Source organism: Schistocerca nitens, chromosome 7 (genome assembly GCF_023898315.1).
Source record: "Schistocerca nitens isolate TAMUIC-IGC-003100 chromosome 7, iqSchNite1.1, whole genome shotgun sequence".
In the NCBI taxonomy this organism is placed as follows: Eukaryota; Metazoa; Arthropoda; class Insecta; order Orthoptera; family Acrididae; genus Schistocerca; species Schistocerca nitens.
The window spans coordinates 346,301,484-346,319,855 of record NC_064620.1 but is presented as its reverse complement, the minus strand read 5'-3'; the positions used below and the strand labels follow the sequence as shown (position 1 = coordinate 346,319,855).

Sequence of the window (18,372 nt, the reverse complement as noted above, 5' to 3'; positions counted from 1 at the left end):
ACATACTACAGTGACGGTATCAACAAACTTCTCTCTCGATGGGAGAAATGTGGTGTTCGCCAGGGTGACTTGAGAAATAAATGTGTAGACATGAACAATAAGGACGTTGAGTGTTAATAAAGTTCTTTTTATTTAAAACTATTTAAGAATTTTCATTTGAATTCGAAGGCATCACTTTTCAGCACGCCTTCGTAATTTGCAGAGTGACATTAGCAAGAAAAGCTTTCCTACAAGACGGAAATACGTTTACGTCTAATATAGACAAATACTGGAATGTTTGTCTTGAGTGTAGCCTTACATAGTAGTAAAATGTGAGCGATGACCAGAAAACACAAGAGGATAACGAAAGCTTATGAAATGCTGAAAACTGGAAGAGTAGGTTGAATAACTATTGAAGAGGTACTGCATCAAACGGTGAAGGAGAAACCTTTAGGACACAACCAGAGTAAAAGACGCAATTTGACACATCCCGGCGCAAGAAAGTAGTTAATTTCATAATGGAGCGAAGTGTGGGAGGAAGGGTTGGGTTAAAATTGTAGAGGGGCACCAAGACTTGGCTAGAGGAGGCAGGCTCAAGTAGATATAGGTTGTAGTTGGTACGCAGACATGGAAATACTTGCACGATATAAGACTAGCGTGTGCAGAGCTCTAGTAGTATTCCAGCTGCTGACTACTATAAATAACAAGTTAATGGGTTCATTGCGTGGTAAATATCGACGATAAGTAACGCGGACAGGAATCTTTAAGGTATGTCACGTGTGATTCGCAGAAGCTTACGGTGGGGTCAGTTGGGGGAGACGGTTAGGGGGAGCGGGGAGGAGGGTAGCACGGGCAGATCGTGGATCCCGGCAGCGGCTGCGGCGCCAGAAGAACGTGTGCGTGTGCCCAGGGGGCGACCCCCGCAGCTATTTTGAAAGGCGGGGCGCGGTGCGGTGCGTGGCGGCGGCGCTGCCAGCTGCTGGTCCCTGGACGCACGCGGAGGCTGGCCGGCAGTCGCTATACGAGGCACAATAGGCGCGGCACTCACGGCGGACGGCACTATCGCAGCGCGGCTCGCGGCGGCACTGATCCCACAGGGGCGCGGCCGCGGACGCCTTGCCAACGGCAGAAATACACCATCCGCCCCTACCACCCGAGTGCAACGCGTGCTATTGGCACCCGTCGCCAGCCTGGTGTTATGACAGCACGCCTTGTGCGTTTCTTCTCCAGAAATCTGCCTCGTCTGCCTCCCTGGATGCATCACACCCATCGCATGCTATACAAGTATGCCGCTTCGAAATATTTCCGTTCACTCAATATATTTTTAAGATTCCATCACGAGCAAATCACATTTTCTCTTTCCCCCTCATATGTTTGGTAATGTTACCCTAACGCCTTAGGTGTCCCTTTCTTTTGCTGTAATATACGTGAATGCTGGCTGAGAATAGACAAAAACTGGGTATTTTTCATATTCGTGTAACATATGCCTCATAATGCATATAATTGTGATTCACTTCGTAAAATGATTTCTTAACTAACATTCAGTTACATTTCTTCGCAAGCACTCGGATAGATCTACACGAACGATATCAGTATAGGAGTGATAACAGTAGAAGTAACAGGAGTAAGACGAACTGAAAATAGTCAAAATAGCGCTGACACCAAAACTTTCATTTTAGGCCTAAATTTTCAATCCGTACTACGAACAACACTTTCAAAAAATCATTGTTTGCAGAAGGCATGTGAATAAAGTGAGCTATTGAGGCATATGTTTTTGCTGAAAGACTTGTGAATATGATGAGCACACCTATTTATTCACGTTGCACTCTCCGTTATGTTTTGCAGTATAATAGAAAGAAACCCACTGATGATGGTGTATCATCATCGAAACATATGGGTAAAGAAGGAAATAAGTTTTAATACCATGAGGAATTCTCAACATATAGTTTTCGTTCGAGCAAACGACGCAAAACGCATGCTTTCCTAAGAAAATCTCAAGATGAATATTTCGGTTCACCTAACAGTTCCATTAATTTCAGCAGTGCGGCGCAGTAATTCTGAAAGTTTTGCTCAGAGTGATCCGACAGCTGCTTTCAATAATGTAACAACACATTACATCGTATTATACATACAAATAGCAATGAATTTTTGATGCCCATGTGATTACGGAAGCCGTCCTGAAATTTGCAGCTCCCACTAGATTAACCTATCTGATGGGTTGTCTTCCATACTTTCCGCAACTAAGCAAACATTTTGGAACCTACCGACATTTTCAGTACTGTATGTTCCGAAGCTCGTGTTTCACTAATGCGTAATAATAGTACAAAATCCAATTTTTAGGTTAGTATCTCACGTTCCGCTTTTAGAACTTTACGCATTCAGCAAAACAGAGCAGCCATCATGTACTAACACTTACACATGCCGTATGCTTCACGGGACCTCCAGCTTGTTCCGTTCTTTATGAAATATTTTACCTTTAAACAGTTTCTTGGTCTTCCTTGAGACTTCATTTCAATGGAGAGGTAACATTTTTCTTGGTCTTCAACGCTTTTTCGTATTAAGTTCTTTTCCGTTCAGCTCGACCAGGTCAATGAGTGTGTGTGGTATTCAAACTGCAGCATTTCTCGAATCCCTACTTACCGTTCAGTGATTTTCAATTAGCATCCAATAAAATCACCTCTGCACAACCGATAAAAACATGCCGAAAACCATGTCTCACAATAACATTTCAGATGCCGTTTTGTAATTTAAACACGAAGACAGTTGTACTTATGAATGCATTAAAAATTTTCATCGTTTGTGAATCACATTTTCTTAGCAAATCAACGTTCTTGTGTTTATTTGTATGTACCTTATAAACTAAATTTTAATCATCGCATTGCGTCATTTGTAAATTCTGTAATATTTCTATTTCGGTCGTCCGCGCCACGGTATAATTCAGCAGTGGTTACCCTGTAGGTCATATTTGTACACTTTAAAGTGAATCGTACTGTGCCTCCACTTTTCTCGCTCAGGGTTTCCCATTAGTCTCAGCGTCGATCGTGCGTAATCACGTACGAGGTGCGGCTAGAAAAAACCGGGACTGATGCTGGAAAAAAAATTTATTTACAATTATTTACAATTTCATGTTATCTCCTTCAATGTACTCTCCTCCTCGGTCTCTACACCGCTCCATACGAATTTTCCACTGTTCATAGCAATGCTGCAGATCATTTTCGGTAAGTCCATACATTACTTCCGTCGCCTTTTCTTTTACTGCTTCAACAGTCTCAAATCTCGTTCCTTTCAAAGCTGACTTGACTTTAGGGAAAAGAAAAAAGTCACAGGGGGCCAAATCAGGTGAGTAGGGTGGATGATCTAAGATGGGTATGTTGTTTTTTGCCAAAAACGTCTTCACTGACAATGCACTGTGAGCTGGGGCATTGTCTTGGTGAAGGATCCATGACTTTTTTCTCCACAAATCGTTCCGTTTTCTCCGTACTCGCTCACGTAGGGTAGCCAGGACGCTAATGTAGTAATGCTGATTCACTGTTTGTCCCTCTGGTACCCAATCAATGTGCACAATCCCTTTGATGTCAAAAAAAAACAATCATCATTGCCTTGAATTTCGATTTTGACATTCGTGCTTTTTTTTGTCGTGGAGAACCAGGAGTTTTCCAATGCATCGATTGGCGTTTAGTTTCGGGATCGTAAGTAAAAAACCACGATTCATCGCAAGTAATAACATTTTGTAAGAAGGTGGGATCACTTTCAATGTTTTCCAGGATGTCAGAACAAATCATTCTTCGGCGTTCCTTCTGTTCAATTGTGAGACACTTTGGAACCATTTTTGAACACACTTTGTTCATGTTGAAACTTTCATGAAGAATCTGCCTAACACTTTCCTTGTCAACTCCTGTTAACTCAGACACTGCTCTGATTGTTAAACGGCGATCTTGTCGAACAAGTTTACCGATTTTTTCAATGTTTGCATCAGTTTTTGCTGACAATGGTCTGCCAGTGCGAGTGTCATCACTGGTGTCTTCGCGGCCATCTTTAAATCGTTTAAACCACTCAAACACTCGTGTTCGCGATAAACAATCATCGCCGTACACTTGTTGTAACATTACAAACGTTTCACTTGCAGATTTTCCTAGTTTGAAACAAAATTTGATGTTAACACGCTGTTCTTGCTGTACACTCAACATTTACCGACGCACAGACAAAACGTCAACTACTTAAAACAGACGCCACGGGCAGACTGAGTGCAGGAGGCAGATGAAACTCTAGCAGTAGGCGGAGCGAGAGTCACGTGACAGGCCACGCGACTTTCAGCCTTATTGCATTCGTTTTATTGTTTCACCAGTACTAGTCCGGTTTTTTCTAGCCACACCTCGTATGTGCGCTTGCATTAAACGGCACGTATCGTCACGGTATACAGAAACCCCTTCTAGCAGCGGCGAGCTGAGCACAGTCCAAGGATTAACTTCTCTTCAACGTTAAACTGACTGGAAGTAGTTGCTGTCAAATTGAAGCGGACGGCCGACGCCATCTAACACTAATAGCGCCATAATCTGCAGCAATACGTTGTTGAACAACAGACTTTTGTACAAATTGTAGGGTTTTTTTTCACAAGATTGTGAACTGTAACATATATTCAAGTTTAACTATGCTCTCAACATCATTTAGCTGTATTATTATCTTTATCAGGATTATGAACTTAACTCCAACAGTTGGACAATTACAGAGTGACAATTATTGAACTATGTGAAAAAAACGTAAATTAGTTACAAACTACGGCGTGAACATACCTTATTCATCATGTAAACGTCACTACAGATATTCGGATTTAGGTTATGATATGTTCTATATGCCTGCCATCGTTAGCGATGATATGGCGCAGACATAGCGAAATTTTGCGTGACCCGCTGAAATGTAGAAACATAGATGCTCTCTGTGACCTCACGAATGGCTGTTTTCAGCTTAGCAATGGTTCTGGGGTTATTGCTGTACACCTTGTCTTTAATATAACCCAACAAAGAGGAATCGCATGTGTTCAGATCCAAAGAATATGGCGGCCAACCGAGGCCCCAAAGCAAGAGCGCGGTCCTCAGAGTGTTCTTCCAGGACATCGAACACACTCCTGCTTCGATGCGGTCGAGCTCCTTCTTGTATCAACCACATCTTGTCGAAATCAGGGTCAATCTGGATAATGAGGACGAAATCGTCTTCCAAAAGGAGTATCTCACTGATTATTCCGTGACTGGACATTGCACACCAGTCACCCATTGAGGGTTACGAGACTCCTCGACCGCGAAGTGCGGATACTCGGTCCCCTAAATGCGCCAATTTTGCTTACTGACGAACCCATCCAAATGAAAGTGGGCTTCGTTGCTAATCCAAACCATACAGTGCATACTAATTCTCATCGTGCCCTGAGGCCAACCGTGCAGTTTGAACGCAAACCGTTCAGGATTCATGACGATTTCATTTCATATATCTCAATAACTGTCATCCTGTAGTATTTGTTTAGTACTGAACCAGTAGAACGGATGATATTATTATTATTATTTCTTTACTTTCTCAGACTTTTTTTAAGTCTGGTTAAGAATAGAGTGACGCGGACCTTTATCAAGCGTCACTTCCTTTTTGCTGTACGGTACATGTTATATTGCATTTAGGAACTTTCGGGTAATTGAACATGTATCAATAATTACGGATTTCTGTAATTGTATATATATGTTTGGATGTAGCTGTATTGCATTGATGTATTGGTGGATATTGTGTGGTATGACTCCTGTAGTTGATAGTATAATTGGTATGATGTCAACTTTATCCTGATGCCACATGTCTTTGACTTCCTCAGCCAGTTGGATGTATTTTTCAATTTTTTCTCGTGTTTTCTTTTGTATATTTGTTGTATTGGGTATGGATATTTCGATTAGTTGTGTTAATTTCTTCTTTTTATTGGTGAGTACGATGTCAGGTTTGTTATGTGGCGTTGTTTTATCTGTTATAATGGTTCTGTTCCAGTATAATTTGTATTCATCATTCTCCAGTACATTTTGTGGTGCATACTTGTATGTAGGAACGTGTTGTTTTATAAGTTTATGTTGTAAGGCAAGCTGTTGATGTATTATTTTTGCGACATTGTCATGTCTTCTGGGGTATTCTGTATTTGCTAGTATTGTACATCCGCTTGTGATGTGATCTACTGTTTCTATTTGTTGTTTACAAAGTCTGCATTTATCTGTTGTGGTATTGGGATCTTTAATAATATGCTTGCTGAAATACCTGGTGTTTATTGTTTGATCCTGTATTGCAATCATGAATCCTTCTGTCTCACTGTATATATTGCCTTTTCTTAGCCATGTGTTGGATGCGTCTTGATCGATGTGTGGCTGTGTTATATTATATGGGTGCTTGCCATGAAGTGTTTTCTTTTTCCAATTTGCTTTCTTCGTATCTGTTGATGTTATGTGATCTAAAGGGTTGTAGAAGTGGTTATGAAATTGCAGTGGTGTAGCCGATGTATTTATATGAGTGATTGCCTTGTGTATTTTGCTAGTTTCTGCTCGTTCTAGAAAGAATTTTCTTAAATTGTCTACCTGTCCATAATGTAGGTTTTTTATGTCGATAAATCCCCTTCCTCCTTCCTTTCTGCTTAATGTGAATCTTTCTGTTGCTGAATGTATGTGATGTATTCTATATTTGTGGCATTGTGATCGTGTAAGTGTATTGAGTGCTTCTAGGTCTGTGTTACTCCATTTCACTACTCCAAATGAGTAGGTCAATATTGGTATGGCATAAGTATTTATAGCTTTTGTCTTGTTTCTTGCTGTCAGTTCTGTTTTCAGTATTTTTGTTAGTCTTTGTCTATATTTTTCTTTTAGTTCTTCTTTAATATTTGTATTATCTATTCCTATTTTTTGCCTGTATCCTAGATATTTATAGGCATCCGTTTCTTCCATCGCTTCTATGCAGTCGCTGTGGTTATCCAATATGTAATCTTCTTGTTTAGTGTGTTTTCCCTTGACTATGCTATTTTTCTTACATTTGTCTGTTCCAAAAGCCATACTTATATCATTGCTGAATCCTTCTGTTATCTTTAGTAATTGGTTGAGTTGTTGATTGGTTGCTCCAAGTAGTTTTAGATCATCCATGTATAGCAAATGTGTGATTTTGTGTGGGTATGTTCCAGTAATATTGTATCCATAATTTGTATTGTTTAGCATGTTGGATAGTGGGTTCAGAGCAAGGCAGAACCAGAAAGGACTTAATGAGTCTCCTTGGTATATTCCACGCTTAATCTGTATTGGCTGTGATGTGATATTATTAGAGTTTGTTTGGATATTAAGTGTGGTTTTCCAGTTTTTCATAACTATGTTTAGGAACTGCATCAATTTAGGATCTACTTTGTATATTTCCAATATCTGTAGTAACCATGAGTGGGGTACACTATCAAAAGCTTTTTGGTAATCAATGTATGCGTAGTGTAGTGACCTTTGTTTAGTTTTAGCTTGATATGTCACCTCTGCATCTATTATCAGTTGCTCTTTACATCCTCGTGCTCCTTTGCAACAGCCTTTTTGTTCTTCATTTATAATTTTGTTCTGTGTTGTATGTGTCATTAATTTCTGTGTAATGACTGAAGTTAATATTTTGTAGATTGTTGGTAGGCATGTTATGGGGCGATATTTAGCTGGGTTTGCTGTGTCTGCTTGATCTTTAGGTTTCAGATAGGTTATTCCATGTGTAAGTGTATCAGGGAATGTGTATGGGTCTGCAATGTAACTGTTAAATAATTTAGTTAGATGTGAATGTGTTGAGGTGAACTTCTTTAGCCAGAAATTTGCTATTTTATCATTTCCAGGGGCTTTCCAATTGTGCGTAGAATTAATTGCTCGGGTGACTTCATGTTGCAAAATTATCACTTCAGGCATTTGTGGTATCATCTTGTGTGAGTCTGTTTCTGCTTGTATCCACCGTGCATGCCTGTTATGTTGTACCGGGTTTGACCATATGTTGCTCCAGAAGTGTTCCATGTCTGTTATGTTTGGTGGATTGTCTATTTTAATGTGTGTGTTATCTATTGTCTGGTAAAATTTCTTTTGGTTTGTGTTGAATGTTTGGTTTTGTTTCCTTCTATTTTCACTTTTTTTGTATCTTCTAAGTCGTTTGGCCAATGCTTGTAACTTCTGCTTCTTTTCATCTAATTGCTCTATTGCTTCTTGTTGTGAGATTTTACCTAACCTTTTTCGTTTTTGTCTGATATTTCATTTCTTATAAATTGTGTTAGCTGTCCGATGTCCTTTCTCAGTTTTTCTATTCTGATCTGTAGCCTGTGTTGCCATGCTGGTTTTGTGGGTTTCTTCTGTGTGTTGGTTGGTTCTGATCTCTGCCAAGTGTGTATATTTAGTGTAGTGAGTGCTCCTACATAAACCAGTAGTTGTAACTCTTCCATTGTTGTATTTTCATTTATTTTGTTGTGTATGATTGTGTTGATAGTTGTTATTGTTGTTTCGACTTGTGGGTTATTTGGTGGTCTATGCAAGAATGGTCTAATGTCTGTATTTGTGTCTTTGTATTCTATATATGTCAGCTGAAATTTCTCTTCTATATCTAACATGTGTGTCACTTGGTGTTCTATTTGTGCTTGTTCTGGTGGCTGTCTTAAGATGTCGTTTTCCTCTGATTGTTTAATTGATGTGTGTTGTTCTTTGTTTGTTTGCTCTGGGATGTTTGGGTCCATTACTGTATTTTCTTCTTCTTCTTCTGATTGCACATTATTTTGTTCTAGTATTTGTTGTACTTGTTGTTTGATGTTTTCTAATTCTGACTGGGGTATCCTGTTATTTTTGATTATTACACGGATCTGATCAGCTAGTCGTTGTTCTGTTAAAAATTTTAATTCTGGGTATCTGGTAATAAATGTTGTGTGTACTTGTGATCTGTATCCAGTTGTGTTGGTTCCTAGGTTTGTTGCTTGGTAATAACAGAACATGAGGTGTCGATTAACTTCATCTGACCATCTCATCCTCTGTCTTTGTTTTCCTTCTAGGGTGGTTGCAGGAAGCATATCCTGCAAAACACCTCTATTTGGATTTAAATCATTTTCCAGTTGGCTAGCAGTGTCGTTACCATTGTGGGCGGGCATAGGGTTCAAGCGTCGTCCCCGACCATGACGGCGCTTGTCCGAGGCTTCTTTAGTTCTGTCCTGAACCAAGTAATCACACTAAAAGGGGGGTTAGCCCTATTAGTGGTTTGTTCTTTTCGTCGCCTTTTACGACTGGCAGAACATACCGGAGGCCTATTCTTTTCCCGGGCCTTATTATTATTATTATTATTATTATTATTATTATTATTATTATTATTCACAACAGAATTTTTATTTAATAATCTCTGAAGTTTAAACGACGTGTTTCGTAAAAAAAGCCTATACAAGAGGCTTTGCGGTTAGGGCTATTTTAATATCACTGATAAGCTTTTGCATTCTGGGTCTGTTTTCATTGTCTTCAGTTTGTCCTATTTCGGTGTTGAACCAGCGCTGCCTAACTGAATTTTTATAGTGCTGTTTTATTTGCCAGGTTAAGTAAAATGATTACATAATCCGCTGTTCAACATTACATGTCTAAGGTATGCAAGCTAAGGGCAAACAATCGGTATCATACAGGGTGATTCAAAAAGAATACCACAACTTTAAAAATGTGTATTTAATGAAAGAAACATAATATAACCTTCTGTTATACATCATTACAAAGAGTATTTAAAAAGGTTTTTTTTCACTCAAAAACAAGTTCAGAGATGTTCAATATGGCCCCCTCCAGACACTCGAGCAATATCAACCCGATACTCCAACTCGTTCCACACTCTCTGTAGCATATCAGGCGTAACAGTTTGGATAGCTGCTGTTATTTCTCGTTTCAAATCATCAATGGTGGCTGGGAGAGGTGGCCGAAACACCATATCCTTAACATACCCCCATAAGAAAAATCGCAGGGGGTAAGATCAGGGCTTCTTCGAGGCCAGTGATGAAGTGCTCTGTCACGGGCTGCCTGGCGGCCGATCCATCGCCTCGGGTAATTGACGTTCAGGTAGTTACGGACAGATAAGGTTTCATAACTAACCTTTTTCGTAGGACTCTCCATACAGTTGATTGTGGAATTTGCAGCTCTCTGCTAGCTCTGCGAGTCGATTTTCCTGGGCTGCGAACAAATGCTTGCTGGATGCGTGCTACATTTTCATCACTCGTTCTCGGCCGTCCAGAACTTTTCCCTTTGCACAAACACCCATTCTCTGTAAACCGTTTATACCAACGTTTAATACACCACCTATCAGGAGGTTTAACACCATACTTCGTTCGAAATGCACGCTGAACAACTGTCGTCGATTCACTTCTGCCGTACTCAATAACACAAAAAGCTTTCTGTTGAGCGGTCGCCATCTTAGCATCAACTGACGCTGACGCCTAGTCAACAGCGCCTCAAGCGAACAAATGTACAACTAAATGAAACTTTATAGCTCCCTTAATTCGCCGACAGATAGTGCTTAGCTCTGCCTTTTGTCGTTGCAGAGTTTTAAATTCCTAAAGTTGTGGTATTCTTTTTGAATCACCCTGTATAACATGAATCATCAAGTGCTGTTTTGTGGAAGTTCCAAATCAATTATTTTGTCTTAACTGACCCTCGCTGGTGTCGACGATGTTATTGGTATCACGCCAGTCTCATTTGGGGCTTACGTAAGAAAGTCGCATTTATAGCCAAACGGTTCACAACAAACGTCATTTTGGAACAGCTTCACTAGGAACTAAATCCAGTAGCAGCATCTTCTCACGATACGTTCAACTGCACCTTTTGGAATTAAAATTTCTCCCTTTAAATATAGCAAGGTGAGGTACAACTTAGTACTTTACATTCTTATGTTTTTTACCAATTCGGAAACATTTGCCTTAGAAATTTTTGACACAGTGTACGATCGTTTGTCTTTGCGAATATTTTAACGGTAGTTTTTTTGGCAGAACATTTTTCTAAAGCAGTGAGACAAAAATAATTAGGCGCTAATTATCAACGTCGTCTCTCTCTCTCTCTCTCTCCCTCTCTCTCTCTCTCTCTCTCTCTCTCTCTCTCTCTCTAATACCAGACAGTGCTTTAAATGACGTCAGGATTTCTTTTCTTTTCCCCTTTCCAATAGCATCTGGACGTAGTCATCTAACAACGCTCGCATCTACACATTATCACCGTTAATAGTAACTGCACTTTGAAAGACGTAGATAGGAGTAAACTATTACCGACAATGCTATAAAAAGAAAAATCCGTTATACCTTAAACATACTAACAAACAACATGCCTACACAGTCTACATGAGCAAAGTATCTAAGAATCTTTTGAGTGTGTAAACCCACAGCATTTAACACGATTAATAACCCTTTTAATTAAAGATCACTCATAAAATTACATTAATATTGTCGAAAGAGGTTCGTCTGTATTAACCAATATTCGGAGGAGGTAATTTTTTCTGTTCCGCATTTTACTTAACGCACAATAATGAAATGATTGAGATCTGCTTCACTGAGCAAGTAGCTCATCGGAGTTTTCTTCTATCTAATTAAGTAAACGTTTAATCGCATGTACTTCATCGTTACGTAGCTTGTCTTTTCAGATAATGAAATTAAGGGGATTTTTTTTTTTTTTTTACTGTAACAGTGAGACAGAAAATTGACGTTCTACGGACCGCAGGGTGGAATGTCAGATCCCTTAATCGGGCAGGTAGGTTAGAAAAATTAAAAATAGAAATGGATTGGCTAAAGTTAGATATAGGGGTATTTAGTGACGTTCGGTGGCAGGAGGAACAAGATATCTGGTCAGGTGAACACAGGGTTATAAGTACAAAATCAAATAGGGGTAACGCTGGTGTAGGTTTAATAATGAATAAAAATAGAACCACTGGTAAGCTACTCCGACCAGCATAGTGAACACATTGTTGTAGCCAAGTTAGACACGAAGCCCACACCTACCACAGTGGTATAAGTTTTCATGCCAACTAGTTCCGACGATGAGATTATAGATACGATAAAAAAAATTATTCAGATAGTTAAGGGAGATGAAAATTTAATAGCCACGTGGGACTGGAATTCTATAGTAGGGAAAGGAAGAGGAAAAGTAGTAGGTGAATATGGACTGGGGATAAGGAATGGAAGAGGCAGCCGCGCTATAGAATTTTGCGCAGAGCATAACTTAATCATAGCTAACACTTGGTTTAAAAATAATGAAAGGAGATTATATTCGTGGAAGAGGCCTGGAGACGGCGCGCACCCGTGGGAGGACTCGAACTTCCGACGGTGAGGGCCACGTGAACCGTGGCAAGTCGCATCAGACCACGCGGCTACTGCAGAAGAATGCTGAAGATTAGAAGGGTAGATCACGTAACTAACGAGGCGACACTGAATAGGAGTGGGGAGAAGAGAAATCTGTGGCACAACCTGACTAAAGGAAGAGATCGGTTGGTAGGATACATTCTGAGGCATCAAGGGTTCACCAATTTAGTGTTGGAGGGAAGCGTAGAGGGTAAAAATCTTAGAGGGAGACCAAGAGATGAATACACTAAGCAGATTCAGAAGGATGTAGGTTGCAGTAGGTACTGGAAGATGATGAAGCTCGCACAGGATAAAGTAACACTGAGAGATGCATCAAATCTGTCTCTGGACTGAAGACCACAACAGCAGTGCATACTGCGATACTTTATGCCAGATGTACTTCGTTTTACTGTTGATTTAGCTGGAAGTCTTAAGGTTTCACCTACGTTTATAGCCAGTTTCGCTAAATCCCTAGTTTTTTCATTGTGAGATACCACTATACGTATTGGAAACGGCCATTTTTGTAACTACAGGGAGCGACAGCTCTTCTGTAATTTTGTACAGAAACAGACGGAAGCTTTAAGAGTCGAAAGATGTAGAAAGTAGTGGAGAAGGAGTGTGGCAAGACTGTAGCCTATGCCCCACGATACACTACCTGTTCTTTCTAACATACAGTGAAGGAAACTATGGAGAAATCTGCGTAGGGAATTAAAGTTCAGGAAGAAGAAATGAAAAATTTTCGGTTTCCCCTATAATAACGCAATGATGTCAAACATCAGAGGACCAGCAAGACCGGATGAACGGTCTGGAAAGAATCTTGGAAACGTATTATGAAATGAAAATCAACGAAAGTAAAACAATGGTAACAGAGTATTGTATTAAATCTGGCGATGTTGAGGAAATTAAGTAATGAGATGACCAGCAGAGTAAAAGACGATAGCAGGCACACTATAAATTTAAGTGTCTGAAATCATTTTCTGAAACTACTTATCTGGTGTGTAGCCTTGACAGACAAGAAGCGATTAACACCCAATGAAGAGGTACAGACAGACAGAATTGGTGCGATAAGAAATTTATAGCACGACTATTAAAAAAAACCGGTTAATAGGAGGCATTCAGAGGCACCAAGAAATGCTTAATTTGGTCGGGGGGGGGGGGAATGGAGTGTGGACGGGGAGGTTAAAAATTGCAGATGAAGATCAAGGTCTGACCACAGACTTCCACATGGCATATTTGTGCTTCAATTGGTGGATGCTCCTCATAACATCTCATCTCTGGTTTGGCGAGTCTGTTGGCGATACATCCACTTAGCCTTTACTTTAACCCTTTGAGCCCCCTGTGATTTCTACCTGAAACCGTATTATTTTGAAGTACCAATGTCTCTGCTTGAAGCCACCAATCCTATTGCTGGACAGAAACTTCTAGTGGTATGTTATTTATAGCGTTCAAAACAATAGTCGGTGCGGAAGATTATGCTATGTGATAGGAGATTCTGACTTTTTTTCTTTTTGTAGAGGCCATATTGAGTACACATAATGAAAGTAGATATATCTCAGTTGTTACGTAAATTTGCATTTGTACTACTGTTTTATGAGTAAAATCTACATGAAACAGATGGTACAGTATGTAGTTGTGATTAAAAAATTATTAAATTTTGAGCCCATGTTTTACTGTTATTTAGCACTAAAATCTGTTTCAGACGTTACGACTTCATGGACTTTTCCAGATGTGGGATTTTGTCTAGGAAAAATGTGAATTTGCTTTCAAATGTACCACATGAAATGATGAAAACAGTATGCCCCAATGTTACCAAAGTGAAACCATCTCTGTAAAACAACTGATCGTTTACCTTTTCATCTTTTGTATTCGTTGCTTACTATGATTATAAAGGTTGATCATACGAAACATTTTAAAATTATATGTTTTCATATTGATGGGGCTAAAAGGGTTAATTTTTTGTCGTTTTCAGAAAAGGAAAGTACTCTGGGGAGCGGCTTTTGAGCCAGCAGGCGTGGCGGCGGTTGGAAGAGCAGTGGGAACGGCTGCGGACGCAGCTCCACAGGTAGCGCCGGCCGGGGCTCGGGTTACGGCAAGCGATACGAGCACACCTCCACGCGCCGCTACCCGCCGCGGCTCCTGCCCCTACAGGGTGTGGTCCCCGTCCGCCGACCAGTTTGCGCTCCCACACACACCCCCAACGCAGCAGCGGGAGGCTTTCTTGCTGACTAAGCGTCGAGTCGCTCTGGACAAATAGGGTCTCCCAGAAAAAATATTTCGCTATTACCACAAATGTATCCATAACAGAGTTAACATCTTTAAGTGCCATGGGTATTGTTTTTTATTCAAGAACACGAGACGCACAGCATCACCACCTTAGTTTCCACATGAGAACAGCACATATGGCTCGGCTCGGCGGCACGTGGCTACTGTGTAAGTTAACAACTGAGTTGGCCACTGAAACGTTAAAGAACGAACACTGGCCAGTAACACTGTAGCGGAAGGAGGTTATCGATGTCTGCGACAACTTAGTATCTGTTGCTAATTATTATTGACTGACGCCGGTAACGCGAGATTAATCGCAAAGCAAATGTTTATTAACCATACTTAAGTGACAGGTAAAGTTATCAGCTGTTCATGCTTGGACTGCGAAACGATCGTTTTCGAAAATATATCGTGTGGGGACTGTTACTGAAACTTCTGAGTGTGCACCGAGCCAGTACCGGCTAACAGTCGCTGCTTATGCCGGTACTACACTATCACATTTCTTTGACAAAGATCTTTGCCGTGGCGCTAAAAAGGAGTATTACACTGTCGTCATATTTTTTGTCAAATTTCGAGATGGTGGAAACAACTTGTTCATATGCGCTGCAGTTGCTAGTACCACAATTGGATTTGTGTGTGTGTGTGTGTGTGTGTGTGTGTGTGTGTGTGTGTGTGTGTGTTAAATAAGCGGCAGAAAAAAGGAAACATACTTCGATGAAGCCATAGGATCGAGATGATAAAAGCATTCAGCGAAATTTGTTACGAGAGCTGAAGTGGAGGACGTCAAGTCTCGTATATAAATTACTTACGAATGGATGAGAGTGTATTTCAGTATTTGCTCAGTAAAGTGGCTTCTCATGTTGTTGTTGTGGTCTTCAGTCCTGAGACTGGTTTGATGCAGCTCTCCATGCTACTCTATCCTGTGCAAGCTTCTTCATCTCCCAGTACCTACTGCAACCTACATCCTTCTGAATCTGCTTAGTGTATTCATCTCTTGGCCTCCCCTTACGATTTTTACCCTCCACGCTGCCCTCCAATACTAAACTGGTGATCCCTTGATGCCTCAGAACATGTCCTACCAACCGATCCCTTCTTCTGGTCAAGTTGTGCCACAAACTCCTCTTCTCCCCAATCCTATTCAGTACCTCATTAGTTATGTGATCTACCCATCTAATCTTCAGCATTCTTCTGTAGCACCACATTTCGAAAGCTTCTATTCTCTTCTTGTCCAAACTATTTACCGTCCATGTTTCACTTCCATACATGGCTACACTCCATAAAAATACTTTCAGAAATGACTTCCTGACACTTAAATCTATATTCGATGTTAACAAATTTCTCTTCTTCAGAAACGCTTTCCTCTCTACTTCTACCATCATCAGTTATTTTGCTCCCCAAATAGCAGAACTCCTTTACTACTTTAAGTGCCTGATTTCCTTATCTAATACCCTCAACATCACCCGACTTAATTCGACTACATTCCATTATCCTCGTTTTGCTTTTGTTGATGTTCATCTTATATCCTCCCTTCAAGACACCATCCATTCCGTTCAACTGCTCTTCCAAGTCCTTTGCTGTCTCTGACAGAATTACAATGTCATCGGCGAACCTCAAGGTTTTTATTTCTTCTCCATGGATTTTAATACCTATTCCGAATTTTTCTTTTGTTTCCTTTACTGCTTGCTCAATAAACACATTGAATAACATCGGGGAGAGGCTACAACCCTGTCTTATTCCCTTCCCAACCACTGCTTCCCTTTCATGCCCCTCGACTCTTATAACTGCCATCTGGTTTCTGTACAAATTGTAAATAGCCTTTCGCTCCCTGTATTTTACCCCTGCCACCTTTAGAATTTGAAAGAGAGTATTCCAGTCAACATTGTCAAAAGCTTTCTCTAAGTCTACAAATGCTAGAAACGTAGGTTTGCCATTCCTTAATCTTTCTTCTAAGATAAGTCGTTAGGTCAGTATTGCCTCACGTGTTCCAGTATTTCTACGGAATCCAAACTGATCTTGCCCGAGGTCGGCTTCTTCTAGTTTTTCCATTCGTCTGTAAAGAATTCGTGTTAGTATTTTGCAGCTGTGGCTTATTAAACTGATTATTCGGTAATTCTCACATCTGTCAACACCTGCTTTCTTTGGGATTGGAATTATTATATTCTTCTTGAAGTCTGAGGGTATTTCGCCTGTTTCATACATCTTGCTCACCAGATGGTAGAGTTTTGTCAGGACTGGCTCTCCCAAGGCCGTCAGTAGTTCCAATGGAATGTTGTCTACTCCGGGGGCCTTGTTTCGACTCAGGTCTTTCAGTGCTCTATCAAACTCTTCACGCAGTATCGTAGCTCCCATTTCATCTTCATCTACATCCTCTTCCATTTCCATAATACTGTCCTCAAGTACATCGCCCTTGTATAGACCCTCTGTATACTCCTTCCACCTTTCTGCTTTCCCTTCTTTGCTTAGAACTGGGTTTCCATCTGAGCTCTTGATATTCATACAAGTGGTTCTCTTCTCTCCAAAGGTCTCTTTAATTTTCCTGTAGGCAGTATCTATCTTACCCCTAGTGAGACAAGCCTCTACATCCTTACATTTGTCCTCTAGCCATCCCTGCTTAGTCATTTTGCACTTCCTGTCGATCTCATTTTTGAGACGTTTGTATTCCTTTTTGCGTGCTTCATTTACTGCATTTTTATATTTTCTCCTTTCATCAATTAAATTCAATATTTCTTCTCTTACCCAAGGATTTCTACTAGCCCTCGTCTTTTTACCTACTTGATCCTCTGCTGCCTTCACTACTTCATCCCTCAAAGCTACCCATTCTTCTTCTACTGTATTTCTTTCCCCCGTTCCTGTCAATTGTTCCCTTATGCTCTCCCTGAAACTCTGTACAACCTCTGGTTCTTTCAGTTTATCCAGGTCCCATCTCCTTAAATTCCCACCTTTTTGCAGTTTCTTCAGTTTTAATCTACAGGTCATAACCAATAGATTGTGGTCAGAGTTCACATCTGCCCCTGGAAATGTCTTACAATTTAAAACCTGGTTCCTAAATCTCTGTCTTACCATTATATAATCTATCTGATACCTTTTAGTATCTCCAGGGTTCTTCCATGTATACAACCTTCTATCATGATTCTTAAACCAAGTGTTAGCTATGATTAAGTTGTGCTCTGTGCAAAATTCTACCAGGCGGCTTCCTCTTTCATTTCTTAGCCCCAGTCCATATTCACCTACTACGTTTCCTTCTCTCCCTTTTCCTACACTCGAATTCCAGTCACCCATGACTATTAAATTTTCGTCTCCCTTCACTATCTGAATAATTTCTTTTATTTCATCATACATTTCTTCAATTTCTTCGTCATCTGCAGAGTTAGTTGGCATATAAACTTGTACTACTGTAGTAAGTGTGGGCTTCGTATCTATCTTGGCCACAATAATGCGTTCACTAAGCTGTTTGTAGTAGCTTAACCGCGTTCCTATTTTCCTATTCATTCTCATATTACAAAACAAAATACTCTCTTGAGAAATGCTATACCTGCAGAAGACCGGCAAATTTTGACACTGGAATTTCTTCACTCGAATATCACATTGCAAATTAACCAAAATAATTCCAGGAACGTGTGAAGCGGTTTAAGCTACGAAGGGGGAATATGTAATGGTAAGTAAATGTTTAATACACTATATGGGCAATAAGAACTATTTTTATTTTTGATTAGTTTAATTAACGGAATTAGTGTTCCTGCAACTACAAAACTAATAAAAAGCACGAAACAGATGAAGCGCTTTTTAACTTGTGGCATCCA

At 40.2% G+C, this 18,372-nt stretch overlaps 1 protein-coding gene across 2 annotated transcripts in view; it reads right to left on the bottom strand.

The window, feature by feature from the left end:
* LOC126195026 (uncharacterized) overlaps positions 1 to 18,372 on the bottom strand; it is a 313,542-nt gene that overhangs the window by 166,344 nt on the left and 128,826 nt on the right. Inside the window, exon 1 of one of the 2 annotated variants that reach the window (XM_049933466.1) lies at positions 1,028 to 1,066. The exons of the other annotated variant lie outside the window; for it this stretch is intronic. The gene's annotated coding sequence lies outside the window, so the exon portion shown is untranslated. Of the gene's footprint in view, positions 1 to 1,027; positions 1,067 to 18,372 lie in introns of those variants that run through there. 2 annotated transcript variants of the gene reach the window in all.